Here is a 20,036-nt window from a genome sequence, read left to right as displayed (position 1 = left end):
ACCATGCAGTGTTATTAGGCTACTGCACAGTTAGCATCTCGTGTGGCTGCACCCAGCATGGACAAAATGGGAGAGGAACTCTACAGCAAAACCAAGACATGAGCCCAGATGGTGTAAGACCTAGGCCAATTCCTCAGCTGTCAAACCAGCCTTCCCTCTCCTCCGGGATGAAGTCAGCCTTGAGAATGGGGAGGATGTAGCATGAGGCTAGCTTTGCATAGGATTATAGGACTGGAAGGGGCTTCAGGTCATTTAATTCAGCCCCTGTTGTAGCTATGGTGAGGTTATAATGATCTTGGGGCCAAATGTTTATATCCCAGCTGTGAAATATTGGCTAAACTCTGTGCAAAAAGCAGTTTGGCAGCAGAACTCCAAGCACACAGAGACACACAGATAGAAGGATAGGAATATTTGCATACACAGAGATAGGTACGGAGGACTTAGGGATGGGATCTCCCTAGCCAGCACACCTGCTCCTCACCCCCCGCCCCCCACTGCCTTGTTTCAGATGTCCGTGCCCACACCCTTATTCTGGCCGACAGACTGGGGTCGTACTGCTTGAGCTTCCATGTGCATGAGGCTTATAAAGTCCTGCAGGCTTTGGAGTAGCAGATAAATGGTCCATGCATTTCTACCCTAGCCAGCTTCCCTTCCCTCTGTACATTCCCTGTAAAGTCCCTTGATTCCTCCCACCACCAAGAATCTGACATGCACACCCCAAAATGGTGGCTCTCCTTGACTTCCATTAGTGCCGTGTCGCTGGGCTACCCTCTAGATAACGTAACAGCTAATACTTGCCTGTCTAAGTGGTGCCTCAAGGAGCCTCATCCATATGCAGTGCCTAATTCAGCATTCGAAGGGGTGGTGAGGGCCTCGGGATAGTCATTAATGAAACCAGGGCTGTTCGGTCAGGGGAACTGGTTCCTTGCCTTGCTGCCAAATAATTTCAGTGTGAAAAGGTTCAGGACCTAATGGCATTGAATGAGAGGGTCACCGGGTACCCTTCCTAATTAATATTATGCAATCGCTTTTTAAATGGATGCTCCCGGCCTGTTTATGGCCCCAGCCATACCTTTTTTAAGAGAAGCTAAAACCCCTGGAGCATGCTTACAAGATACTTTGTGATAACTGAAACACTACCAACAGCTACCATTATGGCCGTGAAAGTAGTTGTTAGTTTTCAATGTTCAGCATTTCCAGAAACATCAAAGTCTCTCAGGATGAAATTCCCAGGTCCCTGAGCTACCCACAGATGAATATTTTTTTGAATAAAAATGGTTCATCTGCTTTTTTAGGGACAAAGCTGGGGCAAAAATGCGTATCTGTCCATTATTATAAAAAGCACAGACTTCTTCTTCCGACACCTGCAGCGCTCTAAGACTTGGGGCTAGAGTGGTGAAGAGGGGATGCCGATTTTAATAGTGAGAGGAATTAACCACTGGGATAACTTCCTGAGGGATAGGGGCGAATTCTCCCTCGGGCCATTTTGAAAATAGGAGAATGTTCTTGTAAAAAGATATGGTATAAATGATGGGCTTGATGCAGGAATATTGAGGGGATGTTCCTTGGCCTGTGTTATATAGGAGGTCTGACTATATCTGGCCTTACCATGTATAAGATCTGGCAGGGAAATGATGCTCATGTAGAAGCCCTCTAGTGAAAATTGCATTTGTCTGAACTGTCACTCCCTGAAGGTCCATCCCTTCCACTCCTAGGTACAGCACTTTGCTGGGAGGATCAGGAGGAGGTAACGTTAAGACACAAGGACCCAAACTAGAATGGGGGGATCAGGGGCTAGAAGGCAGGATCCAGACTGGAGTCATGAGCTGAGAACTAAGAACTGGGAGGAAGGAACTAGGACTTCATGGCCTGGAGGCAGGGATCTAGATTAGAGGAGCTACTCAGGGTGGTATCTGCACTTCTGAGCTTGGGAAGGAAGGGCTGTTGTTTTATGCGGGCAGACACTTGCATGCAGGTACCCAAGACCAGCTGGGGGGTAGTTCAGCCACTGGCAGAGAGAGGCTGGTCTGGGACTTCCTATGTGAGAGCTGTGTGGGGGCTCGGTGAGATGACTTGTTGGCCTAGCCCAAGTGGCTTTATCGATTCACGTGCCGGTCTCAGCACAAGTGCTGAAGACTTAGTGGATACAGCAGCTGACCTGCCCTTTCCTTGTGTTGGGAGGATCTCAGAATAAGGTGGAGGCCGTGCTGGTGAGAGGACATTTTCACTGCCACTTCCTGGGCTGTACTCGCTCTGCGGCTGGAAAACTTCTGTCTCCAGGGCGGCCAGCCCAGTTCCTTTCCGCACAAATGACTCGCAGGCTCCAGGCAGGCAATCCCAGAGAGCAGCGACTATACAAGACACCTTTCATCAAAGTCCAGGTTTGTCCTGGGATCTCCCACTAAAACATCCTGTGACCTTCCTCCTCCTCCTCCTCCTCCTCGCTTGTGGACCGGCACACTCAGCCTGTTACCGTTCATTTGCATCACATGTGAGTAACGTGCCAATCTTTTGTAGTTCTTACTATGCGACAATTAGGGACTGACTTAAATCGCGGTGAGACAAAAGGTTTCCGTGGCCCGTTTACAGCGTGCAGAGCCAATTTCATGAGCATTTTGTGATGGCCCCACCCCTCGGCACTGATTGGTGAAGAGGCCCTGGCAAGGGGAGGAGGGACGAGGGGACGGACACCGTCTCAGTAGGTGACTTTCCTTTGTGCTGCCCCGCCCCTTGGCGCTGATTGGCAGAGAGGCCCTGGCAGGAAGAGGAGGGATGGGGAAGCAGCCGACACCTTGTTTGCTGCTCTTCGCGCCCAGCCAGTGGACGCCTTCTCCTCCCAGCAGTGAGGACTGCTGGTTCCCACTGGGGAGCCTGCATTTCTTGCTGGTTTTACAGATCGTGTGGATGGTCCCCGGATTTCACAGTTTCCAGGAAACCACAAATTAAGTAGGTCCTGAGTAATAATGTACAAAGGTCCTATTAAGAATTAAAACCCCTGGGTGCAAGGCACCGTATGAATAGGTAGACATGGTCCCTTCCCTATTCTCTTATTTGAAACTAGGCACAACAAAAAAGGATAAGGAGGAGGAAAGGGGATGGTCAGGAAGAATGGAGTGATGAGATGAGTCAATTAATATGGACTACCTATGTGCCGGGAAAAAATGGGATAAAATGCTCTCTGAATATTACTCTGCAAATCAGACAGCTGGAAAAAATGTACTTGTGGCCTAAAAGGGACTAAATGTTCTTGAATGTCTTCGTGTGAACTCTTCACACTATAGCTCTTTTGCCTTCCATTGGTTATAACATGATCTCGTTTTCTTCAAACAGTTTCTTCAGCTATTTTCTTGCTTGTATGTATAAAAACTACCAGTTTCTTAAGCTCAAAATTAATAAAATAGAGCATCCTTTTTAATTTAAACAAAAATGTGTTTTCACCCTCCTAGGATGAGGACATTTAAAGGTCAGATTTTTATATCATTCTCTTTTTTTCCCCCCCTGTGGTTGTTAAAAAAGATCAGTAGTATTGACCTTGACAACACTGCCTCTGAGGTTTACTGACAATCTATTCTGTATCAATGAGCACATAAAACTGCTGTCATGGGCTGGGGCGGTCTCAGTGCATTTGATAGCAGGCAGATCGGCTTTTCTTGACAAGACCCCAAGTGAAAAGATTTAATGTATCCATCTCAATGTGAATTGGATCGTACCCTACTGACATTAGATCCCCAGCCTCGGGGAAAACCATGCTAGATGCTGTGTGGCTGTGTTAGACTGACTTAATGGCTACGTGAAGAAACAAAGCGTGACAAGAAGGAAATAATATTGCTCATGTAGAATTGTCCATGTTTCGCCAACCCTCCCAATCCTGTTAAATATTAAAACAGGAATGGCTAAACAATTCCAGTAAGGTTTTTTTGAAGCTAAGTTTTATTTGCAGAATGTATTTTGTCTAGGTTATATAAGGGATAAAGTCATCGGTCCCTTTGATGCTTTTCGACCCGTCAGAGTACAGAAAAATCCTCCCAGTCTGCATTATATTGCAGAGAAAGTGATTGTTTGTGTACGTACTGGTCTAGCATATAACTTTGAAAAAACGAAACAAAAAAAATCCATTAAAAAGTGGTTTAAAAGTAGTGGGCAAAACCCTAACCACAAAGAAGCCGATGGAGTCAATGGAGTTTGCCATTGATTTGGTGGGGGGCGGGGGTTGGGTCACAATACGATTCATATTCAGTTGGGTTTTGCTGTGACCCTGAGGTTTGGGTTTTCCTTGAGTTACAGAGATTGATTTCAAGATGTCTCGGGCAAGACAAGTGAAAACAACAAAAAAGTGTGTTTCGCAGTCTAAATTGGTTAATCAATCATCATTAATATTTGCAGATAGTTAGCCTTACAAATTAGTACCATTAGTGCTACCTCTGCAGTTCATGTTCCTGGATGCAGGAGCCAGTTGGATCATCAGGACCCTCCAGCTCCCTGAGGACCTCCACCCCAGGGACTTCCTAGCCCGCAGCCCATTGCACCACTGCAAAGTGGACCTAAATCCAGCACATCTCATCTCCAGCTGGTCTCCTCGATGCCAGAGAGTCTTCAGGGGTCATAGGAGCCCCATGGCCACTGCTATGCCAGCCTTCTCCCAGGGGCAGGGTGCGACAGGGCTTCCCTTCCTTCCAACTTTAGATGGAGCTCTGGGGTAGAAGTCTCTAAAATAATGAACAGCGTGAAAAAAAATCAAATAGTAGATCCCTGTTTACTATGTTTCACAATACTGGAGTTAGGGGACGTGCAAGGAAGTGATTAGGAAGCAGGCTTAAAACCCAAAGAAGGAAGTTCTTTTCCACGTGGCACGTAACCCGCTGGTGGAACTCCTTGCCACAAGATGTTGTAGAGGCCAGCAATCGAGCCCAGCTCCAAAGAGGGGTGGACAATTGCATGCAGAAACAGTCCATCAGCAGGAATGAGAGGCTGGATGCTGGGCTACATGGACCTGTGGGCTGGCCCAGCATGACGTCTCTTACGACCTCCACCTGCAGCTGCCACTGGAAGCAGCTGGTATAGTTTATAGCAGTTGGTATAGTTTATAGCAGGGTGTTAAACTCACCCCAGGCTTCACACTGGATCTGGACACAGACCATAGGGGCTTCTCCCAGGCTGAATCCACGGGGCCAGCAGCAGCTGCAGCAGGTCCAGGGATGGCAGTGTGGGTCTAGGGATGGTAGTGCGAGTTGGGCGGCAGCACAGTGAGTGATGGCTGTATGTGTAAAGCCCTCTCTCATACCCTCCTCTTCCCCCTGTTATCAACAGCCATGTCCATCGGGGCCCAGGAACCCCAAATTTTACTGCAGCCTAGCTCAACCCCCAACTCCTGGTAGCCCATTGGACTACCGGCGGGCTGGATAAAACAGTTGTGTTGGCTGAATCTGGCCTGCGGGCCGTATGTTTGACACCTTCGGTTTAAAGCAACTGCCGGGGGCTGGGACTGAGGGAGCATGAAGGGTACATATGACCTTCCTCCCCAGCGGTGCTGAGCACTAGTAGGTTGTAAGACAGGTTTGGCCCCGCTGTATCCATAGCATGCCTATAGTCCTCTGCCAAAAGTTGGCCAGATGTAGCCACAAATACATCAGCTGTACCCCCCACATAAATCTTGGTCTCATATATACCCCCACAAATCCTGTCCCAAGTGACAGGGGGACTTTTGAGACTGTATCAGGGCTATTCCTCAGCTTCATTGGTCAGTGTGTTCCTATATAAAGCCTACAAGCTTTTTAAAACTGATGCAGTTTTGTTTCTCTCTGGGCTTTCTGCCATATCCATATGATGGAGGGAATCCAACCTGATAGGGAATCCCTACTTTATGCCTTCAATCAGATAATCAAGCTCTAATTGTGAACAATAAGTAACCTAAATGGAGCTGGATTTAAGTCAGGGACCACCTCAGTTGCTCACCACATTTGAGTCCAACATGGTAGGTGCCGGCTTCTGAAAGCCCAGCTTGAGAAGCTCGTCGTGGAAGCACCAATGTTAAAATGCGGAGGGCGGTCAACTAAGGGGTTTTGGACTTTGCAGATCAAAAGGGAGTTTGAGAAATGAAGAATCAGGTTGCTTGAAATACAACCTCGGTTAGAATAAGCCTCAGCGGGGTTTCATTCCACCTCCAGCCGCATCCAGCAGGTGTTGGACAAAGTGGCGGGGAAAAAAGAATGTGCAAGAAAGAACGAGGAAGAAAAGGAAAAGATTAATCGTTCCATCAACTGCAGACTCCCGAGCATGTTTGTTCCTCTTCCATGAAAGGCTCTTCCCTTGCAATCCAACACAATCACCTGGCATTTCACTTGCCTTCAGCCTTCCCCCCACCCCCCATTTCAAGCATGTAATTATTTCCACCAGGTGCATTGCTTCCACCCATCTCTTATGACTCCACCATTCATGTGGGCCTGATTGTAATTTGCCAGCCTTCACTATAGCTGCTTTGTAGGAGTCTCCTACCCCGGGTGTAGCATTACATTGACAAGGAGCTCGGCACAATGCGAAGGGAAATAGAATTTACCCGGTGAACAAAGGGTATTAGTGCACCCTGCTTCAAACCCCAGGTGACTGTACAGAATTGATTGCTGGGTCTCCAGTGACAGATGGCTTTGGTCATATTAAAAACATGAATGTGGCGGCAGCAGCGGAAAAACAAATGCACGCTGCAGTGGTCGACGGTTGCCTGTAATTGCAGGGCTTTGGGTCGTAATTCTTGCTAAATCCTACTGGTGTCTTTTAAAGTTGAAGTTAATGAAAGAAATTAGCTAGCAGATTCCATGAGGCTGTCGGGGAATATTCAGCCAGGCCAGCATTCTCCAAAGGCAAGTCTCTCTGGCATTACTTTATGTAGGCCTGGTGGGTTTCTTCCCCTCTGGTACTGAAGACCCTTGTCTCCCCTACAAATCGTGGTCCCTCTGCACCTTTCAGACCAGGCACTGGAAAAGAAGCATGCTAAAAAATGTGATGCTCTGGCTGCTGGTTAGGCATGTGGTGCTCTGCTCCCTCCGAGCAGCATCCTCCCATCGTTTCACATTACACCTCCCATCTCTCAGTTGCATCCTTCCCTGTCTCTCGGCCCTCTTTTTACAGGGCCTCTCGCACAGGGGGGACCTGCAGCAGGATGGAAGCCCTGGGCATGAGGACAATACAAATAAATGCCGACAATAATCACAAGGCAAAGGTGAGGACTGGGATTTATTTAGCAATGTGGGCCCTCCTTGCACTTTTGAGTCTAAGGAGGGCGCTCCCCTTAAGGCAGGAAAAGTCATTCAGTGGAGCACCTGCCTTCTCATGCTGGGTTCCTTATTCACTTCCTCCTTCCTGACCCTCAGGGAAATCCTGCCCCCGGCTCCTTCAGACCCCTGGCATTATGTTCAAGTCTACCCTGGCCTCGCAGCCCTGCTGTGCTCTGACTACCTCGTGTTCCTCCCCATGCTGCCACCAAGGTCAGATGTTCAACAGCACCAAAGTCCCATTTTAAAAAATGACTTGGGTATTTATTACGCTTACAATGGGGATTAGGCTCCTAAATCCCCTATGGCAGGTCTATGCTGTGATGACAGCCACGGTGCAGTCGGTCAGCCCCAAGCACGCCCTGTTCACCTGCTCCTGCTCCCCTGGCTCGCATGTGGTGCAACTGCTTTGGGGCATCTTGCTATGGCCTTGCTCTCCAGTGTGCTTGAGTGTAGCCTCTGGGGCTGACTTTGCAGTGGCCTTGGTAATGTACTTCCAGGTTTGGAGCATGTGAGCAGGGGGTGCAGGGTGTAGATGGGACCTTCTCCCCAGTGTATACGTATACTTGGGCCTCACTTTCCAGGTACAATTTTCACATGCTGTCCCAATAGCTCAAATGGACCTTCTCATCTCAGCCCAGTATGTAACCCCTCTCTCCCAACAGCTAGACTCCTCCTAACAACTCCCTTCTTCCACAGATCCTACGTGCTGTGATCCGTCACATAGATGATTTCAGCGGGACCCTCACTCAGCAGGCTTTGGTTGCAGAGCAGTTACAGTGGCCTTCTTTGGTCCTACCAACCCTGGTATGGGTTGAAGGCCTCCTTCTGGACTTCTTGCCAAAAGCTGATCCCCAGTCAACGCAGTTATAAATGGCACCTGGTCTATCAGGCTGGGGAGTCAAAAGGGGCTGGATGCAATGCTGATCACATCACTCCCTTCTGCACTATTGACTGTAGACACGGGCATGCTCTCACCATGCTAGCCTTGGGTGGGCATTTGGCTTGATCTTTCTTTTGGGGCTTCCTTAGGACTTTCTTTCTTTGCCATGTCACCCTTTATGTCAAGGCAATTGGCAGGGCTGGACCCTTGTCCCCATTAAAGTCAGTGAGTTTCCCCAGGGCCAGAAAGGTTTGCCTCCAGGGGTTTGCTGGAAGTAGCATGGCTCTTTGTGTCTTTATTTGGTCTTGTGCAAAAATGAACAGATGATGATTTGCAACAATAATATACTATCAGTGGCATTAGCATTGAATTAGCTCTCAGCTCTGCCATCAGAAACTTTACGTGTAGACTTGTGGATTTATAACCCTACCATAAACATTTGTCTTGGGCTTAAATCTGCTGTGTAAAGCCTCTGGTGAAAAATAATTGGACAGGAGCAGAGATAAAATGAGATTGATTTTACAACCGAATATCCATGCCAGGGACAGAGCATGGTGAGCAAATGACACAGAATGTGTGTCCCTGGCAAAGAGCACCGAGTATGTAAGAGAAACCATGAGACCGGGCAGAGAAGTCAGCTAAGGTAACCAGCAATTTCTCTTTTGAAATGTCAGTAATCTCCCTTGGTGGAGGGAGGAATGAATGTAAATGGATATAGTCCATGTGAAATCTAGTTGGTTAATACTACCCTGGCCGTTCCTTCCCTTTTTTCTTTCTTTTTTTGTAGCTTCACATCCTAAATTTGTTGTCTTAAAATGATTTTGTCTCCTCTTCAGCTGTTGCTGAACAATCAAAGTAAACACACTGAAAATGTTGGGGAACCACAATTTCCTCTCAACCATCTCAGCTGCACGAACCTTGGGCATTACTTCTAAAACAGTAAGTCAAAATTCGGGCAGAGGTGTCCAGTGTCTGATTTGGGGTTTTATTTTAAGGCGATGGGGTCCATAAAGTGCCTGCTGAATGGAGATGATGATTTGGCCAGGCCACTGCTTTGCAGTTCATGAATTGTGCCTGATGCTGCGGGCTCTCTACATGCAGCTGTGTCAGGTCAGAGACACCATTTTCAATGTGGAGCTCTTTCCCTTTTCTGCTGTCTTTTTATCCCTGCATCGGCCTGTAATTCCAGTGGCAAAGAGCTACTTGTGCTTTATCTTTTCAGTGAAGAGCAATTGTGTCCAGAAGCCCTGTCCAATGCTGATCTGTGTGCCTGTGCTACACCTAGCACGTGCCCTTGAAGATGTAAACTGCAGAGCACCCACCTGGCCTGCAGTCCTGGAGAAGGATGTATTTAAATGGAGGGGGTATATCTCAGGGGTCAACAATAGTTTTGGGAACATAGTGGAGCTGAGCCGCTGGGCTCCATGTCTGTGAAGACAGAGCAGAGAGATCCTGCCCAGGAAATGTGCCATGGAAATCAAAGGAAGAAACAGCACAGAAGTTTGCTGAGACCCAGGGAAGCAGAGAGGTCTAAGGTTGGCAAGCTGGATTTTACCACAATCGTACACATGAAACATGAACTCTCTTGCATCAATCAGTCAAGTCATCACCTGTTGTCCTTGCTCTCCAATTGAGTAACACAACACAACTGGAAGGTGCTTTCTAAGCAGGGTGGCTAGGCACTTTGCCCTGAAGCATCTGGTATTGTCCGTTGCTGAAGGTCGGATGCTGAACCATCAGTGAAGCAGGCAATACGCTGCACAAGAACCACCCCAACACCAGTCAAGCCGGTGACTGCCCCGCAGGGCCTGGACTACACTTAACTGTCTCAGAACGGGTGTTGGATGGTTTAAGGCAAGGATGCACTCTCGGGGCCTCTCCATCTATGCTGGCTGCAGTGGTGGTGTTCAAGCTCAGACGACCGACCACATCATCTATGCACGAATGCCCTTACGGCCCTCCTTCGGGCGCTCAAGGTCTTACTGGCATTGACCGTTCTACCTGTTGCTGGCTTTCTGGTCCTCGTGCTTCCAGCAACTGTGTGGCAACACTCGCTCCATTCGGATACTGAACCGGCCTGAAAAAATGGTTTGATCTTTTCAGGCACATCCTAAATTACAATGCAGCCTATTTGCAAAGGAAATGTGCAGACCTTATTTTCTGGGAAGTGTCATCTACTGAAGGGCATTATCCTTGCAAGCTTTAGATCAGCTGGCAGTGAAGTTTTCTGCCAGCAGGACAGAGTGATCCAGCTCAGGTCCAAGCTGGGCCAGCACTACGACCCAGTCACTGCCATTGCTGCTTTTCTCTAGCACCACCCAGCCCTGGCAAGGCATGGACAAAGCTCCCAGATGCACAGCCACCCACCTATGGCTCAGCGTGGGCAAATACCCCTACCACCAAATGCTGCCAAAGCCCCCTGCTCCATGGGCTGGATCCAGTGGCTCCATGGGTTGAATCCAGCCCTCAGGCTATAGGTTGCCACCCCCTGCATTAGATGAAGAAGACAACAAAAAGGCTTTGTTGAAGTTCATCATGATCATCAGTTAAAACCAGAACCCTTTTTTGACTACTGGCTGAAAGCCAAGTCAGTGCCCTGGGACAGTACATTTAGCATGCTGATCCAGAAGATCAAGGCCACGTATGCCCACATAACCTGAAATGTGCCATTAAAAATGGTAGGAGACTCACCTGTGAGACAACACAGGTAGAGCTTGTTCACATCATGGTGGTGGCATGTCCCAACACTGGAGGGCTTCAGCCCGCCTTGTGCGTGTCCTGCCCACCTGAGTCCACGTGCCAGCTCCTGAGCTGGAAGTTCACCCATGAGGCTGCTCTCGACTCTCCCCCAGCACCTGCGCTCAGACCTGCTGATACCAAAGACTCCCCAGCAGCTGCAAAGGGATGAGCCCAGGACAGCCTCAAGTTTCTGGAGCCCATCAGTGGATCTGGATGGTCTGGACGTGCTCGGGTCATTCCGTGCCCGGTCGTGCCACCACCCTGGCATAGACAAGCCCATAAAGAGCTGGACTCTCCTTGAGTTCCTCTCCCACCAGTTCCCTCTGGGTCTGGAGGATGGAGGATGCTTTCCACACAGACATGACATCACTTGTTTTGCTTTGTCCTTTTATATCTTCCATATGTAGGAACTCTCATTCACAAACGGAGCCAGTCACCTTACTTCAGACACAAATCGGCACTTGGGCTCGTCAACCCGCCACACGAAATGTGCCACTTGCACAACTCCAGGATTTTGTAACCGGCCAGAAGTTTGACTCTCCCCTGTTGGAGCAAAAAAAAAAGGGGTGTTATGCCCTCCCTAAACCTGCAGCTGTCGGCACAGATCTCTGGACACCTGGAAGGGGCCAGAGCCATCTGCGCCGAGGCACCGTGCACTCACTGAGGCTATTGTTAGTGGCTGAATTCCCGACGTGCTGTCATTTCACTCTGGTATTATTATTACTCAAAGCCTTTTAGGAAGCAATTCCCTGTCTGGGTTCTGCCGGAAGGGAGGCACTTCTCTTCGAGGGCATTTCCAATCGCAGCTCCAGCAATGTTATGTGGCAGGTCCCAGAATGCATGTTTCTTGCAGGGACAAGGCTTTATAAACTGTTAAGAAATATAGCGCGTGATTTAAGAGTCCACGTCTTGTCTTCCTCCAAATAGCCCTCGTACCATGGATGTTGGAAACTGGCCTGCCCCTGAAATGATAGTCCCATTTAATGCAAATCCACCAGGTTTTTGCTTGCTTGTTTTTAAATGTCTTTCCCTGCTCCCTCCCCAAGACCACTCTACTGACACCCTCAGCTGGTTTACTTGTTCCTCGCCTGCTTCCTCCTGAGTTGCAGAAGAGAACAGGGCGGGAAGAAACACTTCTGCACCTAGGGGTTAGAGATGTTTCAAGCTCACTCACTACCTCTCCCTAGGAGATGTTGCAGAAGTCCTAAAACGGGTTGCTTTCTCTCTTGCTCGCTCTCTCTGGCATGTATATGGCTCCTGCTACTGTGCCATCGGAGCATCTTGCCATTTTTAATCTGTTTAGTCTCGCAAGATGCCTTGGAGGAAGGGAAGTGCCGTTCTGCCAGTGGGGAACTGAGGTACTTTCAGAAAAGCTGAGGGTATGTCTGCAAAGACCAAGCCACCCACTCCCACTCAGCACATGCCAAGCCCAGAAATGGAGGTGACTTTTCACTGCCACTCACTCACGGACTCACCCTGGCCCTCGGCGCAGCGGTGCTGCCTCACCACTGGTTTTAGCTCGGGTAGAGTGGGAGTGGATGCATGGGTCTTACATTTTCCTGTTCACGAGGCTGTTTCTCAGCAGTGTCTTCCAGGACTGCTGTGGAAATGGTGTAAACCAGTGATTCAGCACCCTGGGGTGCCTCAAGATCCTTTCAAGGGTGTCATGGGGTGCCACACTGTGTTAGCCATGTTAGGTGTGCAAACATGATTCACACGATAAAACCAGGGATTTCAAATAGGAATCCAGAGTGTCAAAAACCATTCTGATCCGTTGTGGACTTTCTGAGCTCTTCGCGAAAGAAAAATTGCTCTTTTCTGCAGTATCAAAAAAGAGTAAAAAGTAAGAGTGAGCATTTTCTGAGGGGTGCCTTGAGTCTAATGAAAGGTGCCTTGCATCTAAACAAGCTGAGACCCACAGATGGACACAGACCCAAACTGACCTGCCCGTGATCTGCGATAGAGCCGGTTCTTGACCCCCAGTGTCCCAACTGCTAAGCTAGTGTCCTCACCACTGGCCCATCTGTTGGGAAATGCCAGCTTTGCCCAACGTGTTGCAGATTGCAAGAGGTTTTTGCTGACACTCTAAATGCATGCTCTTCACTTTGCGTGATAAAACGGGACTGTACAATAAGGGGCCTCCTTTTTTCATATATTCATAGATGCTCGAGTTGGAAGGGACTTCAGTAGGTCATCGAGTCCGACCCTCTGCCCCAGGCAGGAAAGAGCGCTGGGGTCAGATGACCCAAGCCAGGTGCTTGTCCAGTCTCCTCTTGAAGACTCCCAAGGTAGGGGAGAGCACCTTTGTGACGTCTGTTTTTTTCTTGCTGGAAACAATGACCTTTACCCAGAAAAGGCCTGGTTTAGAGCATACAGACATAAGGAATGTTTTTCGGGTTTTTTCTTTTTTTTTTCATCCAGTCAGATGGAATCAATCTCTGTGTCTTTAGAAAACCATTCGCTTCAGACTTCAAAGACTCCCCTGACCAACCGATACGCTGAAGACAGGCCATTCTTTGGTACTAGATTTCTTTTCCAAAGGCTGGTCAGGAGAGAGATCTTGCAGGTTTCCTTCTGTTGAGAATTTTGTTTTTTTAAATATCATCCTTTCATAACTGAGCAGGAAGGCACTCTCTCGTGGTCAAGAGATCAGCCAGTTGGGAGCCCCAGTCTACTTCTAGGTTCAAAAGGAACTTTTAGGAATTAAACCAAAGCCACAAAAGTCTTAGACTGGCATTTTCATAGGACTCATAATATCAGTTATTTGGCAAAGGACTCTTAGCAATGACAAGCTTCAAATAAATCAGCGTTCATCATTTCTCTCTTTGTGGTTGCCAATTTAGTGAGATGTGGGGTATATTGACACTTGTATTTAGTTAACCTTCGGGGCCTTTCAGCAGCTTTAGCCACCTGACCTGTTCTTTCCCATCTATATCTCACCTGTGGCCCTGGCACATTGTGCTTTCTGTTCTTCAAGTGCAGCCTTTCTGGGAATGAGTCTGCAGAGTACTTGAGTGCTCAGCTCTAACTGTAGGCAGAAGAAAAAGGAAGTGGAGGCAGAAGGGCTGGAAAGTAGGGACAGGGAATGGTGGGACTGCTGCTGGAGGATTTCCCGTTCTTGTAGCCTGCAGTATCTGGGTGAACCCCAAACATACTCCAGGTAGTGATGAAGGAGGTAATCCACAGGGCAGGGTGGCCGCAGACTCTGGAAGTATGAGAAGTTGAACTAGGGGGTTTCACTGTGGGTGGTTGGAGGCAATGCGCTGAAAGGCAGCTGTCAAGTTGGCTCTATCTAGTAGAGAGACATAGTTAGCCATGTTAATATGAAGTGAAGTAGAAGGCAGGGTACATTTGCACCTTATAGACTAACCTGTGTGTGTGTGTGTGCGTGTGCGTGCAAGTATGCGCATGTGCATGTGTATAAATATGTATGAAAGAGCATCTTCACAGACAGGCTTGCTAACCTAATGAGGAGGGCTTTAAACTAGAATGGCCAAGGGATGAAGACCAAAGCCTTGAGGCAAGTGGGGAAGCAGGAGGCCTGGAGGAAGAGCAAGCAGGATTGGGCAACAGGGGAGCTGCTCTCATACTCCCTGAGAAATCAGGGCAAATGACTGGTCACCTCAGGTGTCTGCACACGAATGCACAGAGACTGGGAAACCAGCAGGAAGAATTGGAAGTCCTTGCACAGTCGCGGCACTATGATGTGTTTGAAATAACAGACATGGTGGGAGCTCACATGACTGGCACACCATCATGGATGGGTACAAACTGTTCAGGAAGGACAGGCAGGGGAGAAGAGGAGGAGGAGTTGCACTTTATGTAAAAGAGGTATACGATTGCCCAGAGCTCCAGTATGAAACTGGAGCCAGGCCTGTTGAGAGTCTCTGGGTTGAGGTCAGAGGGGAGAGCAACAAGGGTGATGTGGCGGTGGGTGTCTGCTATAGACCACCACAGGTAGATGGTGGATGAGGCTTTCTTCAAACAGCTAATGGAAGTTTCCTGATCACAAGCCCTGGTTCTCGTGGGGGACTTCAGTCACCCTAACATCTGCTGGGAGGGGAATACAGCAGCACACAGACAAGCCAGGAAGTTTTTGGGGAGTGTTGGGGACAACTCCCTGGTGCAAGTGCTGGAGCGGCAAACTAGTTAGCCCCTAAGGTGCTACCCTGCCCTACCTTCTGCTTGATTTCAGACTTACATGGTGAACCACTTCCGTTTCATATATTTTCCTCTTCCAATGACCAAAAATGAAGTTAGATTATTTGTTCGTTACACTATGTCACAAACGCTGGAAATTGAATATTCCATTTTAATTCTGCACAGTCTCCCTGCTAAAATGTTTATATACTTCTGCAGGCGCTTTAGACAGGTCAAAAGGGAAGGTCCCAGCCCAGCACTTACCACAATGTCAATTAGATTTAATACCTAGGGAATACCTAGGGGCCATGCTCTTCTTGACTCACTGCTCACAAACAGGGAAGAATTGGTGGGGAATGTAGTAGTGGATGGCACTTTGGGCAGCAGTGACCATGAAATGACTGAGTTCTGGATCCTGAGGAAAGGAAGGATAGAGAGCAGCAGAGTAAGGACCCTGGACTTCAGAAAAGCAGACTTTGACTCACTCAGGGAACTCATGGGCAGGATCCCCTGGAAGCCAGACCAAGAGGGAGAGGAGTCCAGGAGAGCTGGCTGTACTTCAAAGAAGCCTTACTAAGAGTACAGGAACAAACCATCCCGATGCACAGGAAGATGAGCCAGTATGGCAGAAGACCAGCTTGGCTTAGCAGGGAGCTCTTCAGTAAACTAAGTCACAAAAAGGAAGCTCATAAGAAGTGGAAACTTGTACAAATAAATACGGAGGAGTATAGGAGCATTGCTCGGGCATGCTGGGATGAAGTCAGGAAGGCCAAAGCACAAGTGGAGTTGCAGCTAGCGAGGGATGTGAAGGGTAACGAGAAGGGTTTCTACAAGTTTGTCGGTAGCAAGAGGAGGATCAGGGAACGTGTGGGTCCCTTGCTGAATGGGGAAGGCAACCTTGTGACAGAGGATGCAGAAAAGGCTGAAGCGCTCAATGCTTTCTTCACCTCAGTCTTCACAGGCAAGGTCAGCTCCCAGAGCACAGCACCAGGCAGCACAGCTTGGGGAGGAGGTGAGCAGCCCCCAGTGGTGAAAGACCAGGTTAGGGACTGTTTAGAAAAGCTGGATGTGTACAAGTCCATGGGGATGGATGGGATGCACCCAAGGTTGCTGAGGGAGTTGACTGATGTGACTGCAGAGCCATTGGCCATCATTTTTGACAATTCATGGTCATCAGGAAAAGTCCTGGATGATTGGAAAAGAGAAAACATAGTGCCCATATTTAAGAAAGGGAAAAAGGAGGATCCAGGGAACTGCAGACCAGTCAGCCTCACCTCAGTCCCTGGAAAAATCATGGAGCAGATCCTCAAGGAATCCACTTCTAAGCACTTGGAGGAGAAGGAGGTGATTAGGAGCAGTCAGCATGGATTCACCAGGGGCAAGTCATGCCTGACCAACCTGATTGCCTTGTATGACGAAGTGACTGCTCTGTGGATGTGGGGAGACTGGTGGAAGTGGTACCTTGATTTTAGCAAAGCTTTTGATATGGGCTCTCACAACAGTCTCGCAGACAAGCTAAGGAAGTACAGGCTGGATGAATGGACTGTAAGGTAGATAGAAAACTGGCTGGAGCATAGGGCTCCAAGAGCAGTAATCATACAGGGATCCTGGTTTTCTCTGATAAAAAGTCACAAATTCTCTGATTAAAACCCCCAAATCCGTTATTAAAATTAAAAGCCCCCTGCAGCCCCTCCTTGCCCTGCTGATGCCCCTCAAACCTCCCCAATGCTTCCTGCAGCCCTGCTGGTGCCCCTCCCTGCCTCCAACACCAGGCAGCTGCAGCAGGAGCAGCATGGAGCCGGCTCCCGAACTGCTGCTGCCTGCTCTGGTGGGACCAGCTCCTGGCTCCCTCCAGCCTTGCCGGTGACCCCAGCCATGATCCACAACCTCCCAGCCCTGCCAGAGGGGCCCTCAGCCCCCTGCAAGCCCCACTTACCTCAGGCTCCGGGAGCAGAGTGAAGCTGAGCTGAGCCCGGAGTTGTGGCTGATGGAAAATCTCAGGCCCTGCCCTTTCCACCCCACTTCCCCTTCCCCTCCAGGCAGGGCTGGGGGTTTCCCACCCTGTTTGCAAACAGCTCTTGCAGGCTGGAGCTCAACCAGCCTGCAGAGTTCTTTCCAAAAGAAAAGAAATCTATGGGTTTCTCTGCTAAATGGAGAAATCTGTGTTTTCTCTGATAAAAAGGGGAAATCCATGGTTTTCTCTGTTTTTCCATGGGAAACAGAAAACCCGGATCCCTGGATCAATGGCTCAATTTCTTGTTGGCAGCCGGTATCAAGTGAAATGCCCTGGATGTTGGTTCTGGGGCTAGTCTTGTTCAATGTCTTCATCGCCGACCGGGAAGATGGCATAGAGAGCACCCTCAGTAAGTTTGCAGATGACATCAAGCTGTGGGGAGTATGGAGGATAGGGCTAGGATTCAGAGTGACCTAGACAAATTGGAAGATTGGGCCAAAAGAAACCTCATGAGGTTCAACAAGGACAAGTGCAAAGTCCTGCACCTATGATAGAACAATCCCATGCACCAGGACAGGCTGGGGGTGACTGGCTGGGCAGCAGCTCTGCAGAAAAGGCCCTGGGGGTGACAGTGGACAATAAGCTGGAGATGAGCCAGCAGTGTGCCCTTGGTGCCAAAAAAGCTAACAGCATCCTGGGCTGCACTGGTAGGTGTTGCCAGTAGGTCAAGGGAAGTGATTCTTCCCCTCTATTCAGCTTTGTTGAGGCCAAATCTGCAGTATTGTGTCCATTTTTGCCCCCCCCCCCCCCCCCCCCCCCTACAGATAGGATGTGGACAAATTGGAGTCCAGGAGAGGGCAACAAAAATGGTTCAGGGGCTGTGGGGAGACATGATTTGTGGAGAAAGACTGAGGGAACTGGGCTTCTAGAGAAGAGAAGACTGAGGTGGAATTTAAGAGCAGCCTTAAACTCCCTGCAGGGGAGCTTAAAAAGAGGATGGAGCTGGACTGTTCTTAGTGGTGGCAGATGACAGAACAAGGAGCAATGGGCTCCAGTTGCAGCAAGGGAAGTTTAGGTTGGATATTAGGAAGAACTTTCTCACTAGGAGGATAGTAAAACACTGGGACAGGTTACCCAGAGAGGTTGTGGAGTCTTCATCCTTGGAGGTTTTGAAGACCCAGGTAGACAAAGCCTTGGCTAGGATGATCTAGTTGGGGCTGGCCCTGCTTTGAGCAGGGGATTGGACTAGATGTGACCTCCTGAAGTCCCTTCCAACCCTAACTTTCTATGATTGTGTGTGTATACATATGTGTGTGTGTGTGTGTGTGTGTGTAAATGTGTGTGTATACATATATATGCATATGTGTACACACACACACACACACACACACACACACATAGCACAAGATTTTGTGGGCTGAAGCTCACTAGACACACACACTTTGGTTAACTTATAAGTTGCAAACTTACCCTGTCTTCCATCTAGTAGTACACACTCATGCTTACCAGTCCAAATTCAAGGTTTCAACCACTGTATAAGGTGGCACTTGTCACCTATTAGCTATGATGATTCCCTGACTTTCAGTATTGGGATCAGATATAGCATCCATTCAAAACAGAGTCTGATACATCTCAAAATGTGATTCTGCTCTGATAGACCACTCTAGAAATGGCATCATGAGAGTCTGTATTAGTCGGGTTTCACAGGGGACAAGCTCTGGCCACTGCAAGCTTTGCTGTTTCCAATGGAAGGGAAGAACCCAGTGTTTACTGAAATCTCAAGGTCGGGCTGAAAGAATGGTCTGTCAGGAAAAATCCTCCTGTTATTCATGACTAGGCTAATGAGAGACAGAAGTGGAAGCAGTGATACAAACAGAGAACTCAACACTGCCCTTATTATTACTAAACAGTCCCTTCAGAGCAGATCTGCATTTTCTATACTAGTTAGCATTTTAATCAGGTTCTGCGGCTCACCTTTTAATATGCCTATTTGGCTTGAACTCACATTCACAGCTCCCCTGTATTTAATTTCTTTTCGGATTATTTTGTCCCTCCATTGGCCAAGTATAGAACAGTGCCTGCAGAGGGACTGCTGTTTTGTCTAGCTAATGTTAAATGATTCAGAAGATGAGGCTTCCAGCATATCCCAAGGTAGTTTCTCAATCAACTTCTGCCCACATGGCAGGCGTTCCTTCCGTATAAAGGAAGGTACAGAAGCCAGATGTGGTTTCATATAGCTAAAAATTTCAACTGGTGACAGCCAGCCCAACAGGCAATACATCCCATAACTAATGAAGAGTTTTTCACAGGGAAATTTGCCTTTCAGATCCCAGCTGAAAACATTCTGGACGTACAATTTCCTTTGATGCCATTGCCCACAACAGTTGGCACTTTGTCTGAAGTTCAAACTAAGATTCATGCTCTGGGCTGCTATTTCATTTTGTTGCCTCTTTTTTCAGGCCTAATATTTTATTTGTGAATCAGTTTTTCATTGTTCATTTCTGCCAAGAAAGTGGATATGTTTGTTAGTGGAGAACATGACTGATTTACTGTAAAATTTTCCAAAGCATTAAGTGACAAAAGATTTCTCAATACAAGCTCCCAAATGCCTCAGTCACTTTTGGAAGCATTACACTTCCATTTGTCACAATATCATCATGATTGTGTTTTAAACAAAGTCCAGATGCGACATTTTTAGCCGAATCAGCCCATTGCACTAACGGGGCTAAGTTAATTCTTAGGGCGTTCAATTCAGGTCTACACCTAAGCCATCATTCTGGGCACTGTCTGCAAATTTTAGTTTATTCAACTCACTTTAAAAAGAAATATGCAAAGGATTAACAAGACATGCACATAACTAGCATCTTACTCTTTCCCTGCTGTTAACTTTTTCTCTCTGCAGCATTTCCCTTTCTCTTTGTTTGTTATATTCTGGCGGTATTAAATCTAATTGACATTGTAGTAAGTGCTGGGCTGGGACCTTCCCTTTTGACCTGTCTAAAGCGCCTGCAGAAGTATATAAACATTTTAGCAGGGAGACTGTGCAGAATTAAAA

This window comes from Alligator mississippiensis, chromosome 2, assembly GCF_030867095.1.
Source record: "Alligator mississippiensis isolate rAllMis1 chromosome 2, rAllMis1, whole genome shotgun sequence".
In the NCBI taxonomy this organism is placed as follows: Eukaryota; Metazoa; Chordata; order Crocodylia; family Alligatoridae; genus Alligator; species Alligator mississippiensis.
The sequence above is the reverse complement of the archived record's forward strand: the minus strand, read 5'-3'. Positions refer to the sequence as shown.